Here is a 1,061-nt window from a genome sequence, read left to right on the forward strand (position 1 = left end):
CAGAACTGGAGTTACAGACAGCTGTGAGCCACCATATGGGTGCTGGATATTGAACCTGAGTCCTCTGGAAGAGCACCCAGTCCTCTTAAGTGTTGACCATCTCTCCAGCCCCAAGCCTGTAGGGTTTTTGTTGTTATAGCTGCCCAAGCAGAGACAGGACCTAACCTCCGGAGCCACACAGACTGGACTCACAGACAGGGCTCCGGAAGGCTGCAGCACCAATCCCCCGCCAGTGTATGCGCACAGCGGCAGATCGTCATGAGTGCCCTCCTCCCCCGTGGAGGTGTGGGGGTTAGTGGTGATGACACAGCACTGTTTATGCTACAATTACCCAACTGGCCTGCCCAGACACCACAGAGTTTATCAGAAAGAGTAGGCCTGGCCCGGGGCCAGACCTCAGAAGGATTGGGTTGTCACAAGCCAGGCACTGATCACCCAAACAGGAAGTCTCGTGAATGCTGGAGGAATTTGGGGTTTCTAAGAGGTGCCGAGGGAGTTTAGGTGGGCCGTGCAGACCTGTACCTTTAGGCCAGAAAGAGCTGAGGGGACATCCTGCAAGGACTCAGGGACTCTGGGCGCCAGTCTCTCTTTTGGAACTTTCTCAGGGCTCTGGGAACCCCCTAGCTCCGCAAGGCCGCCAGGCTTAAGTAGCGGGGACCCACGGGGTTTCCCTGGCTGCTCTGACTACAGATGTGGGAGTGCTGGGTCAGACTGGACAGGGCAGAAGCGGGAGAGCCTGACGCACTTAGTGTCCCTACGAAGTACCCCGCAACATGAGGGATGGCAGTGGGGCTGCAAGAGAACAGGCGCACTGGAGTCAGCGCGGGCCACTGGAGGGCAGGAGCCGAGCGGCCGCTTCTGGGGGCAGTAGCCGGTGGCCGTGCCAGGGACGGCGGCACTCACCAACAATCAGCAGCACATTGCGCGAGTGCACGCAGCAGAGTCCCAGGACCAACAGCGCCACGCAGCAGGCCAGTCCCCGGGCGTGCATGGCGGCGCCCGCCAGGGCAAGCGGTTCCGGCTCGCTCCCTCCCCACGGTCACGTGCACGCCAGGCCCCGC

The sequence above is a fragment of the Peromyscus leucopus genome, chromosome 8b (assembly GCF_004664715.2).
Source record: "Peromyscus leucopus breed LL Stock chromosome 8b, UCI_PerLeu_2.1, whole genome shotgun sequence".
Classification (NCBI taxonomy): Eukaryota; Metazoa; Chordata; class Mammalia; order Rodentia; family Cricetidae; genus Peromyscus; species Peromyscus leucopus.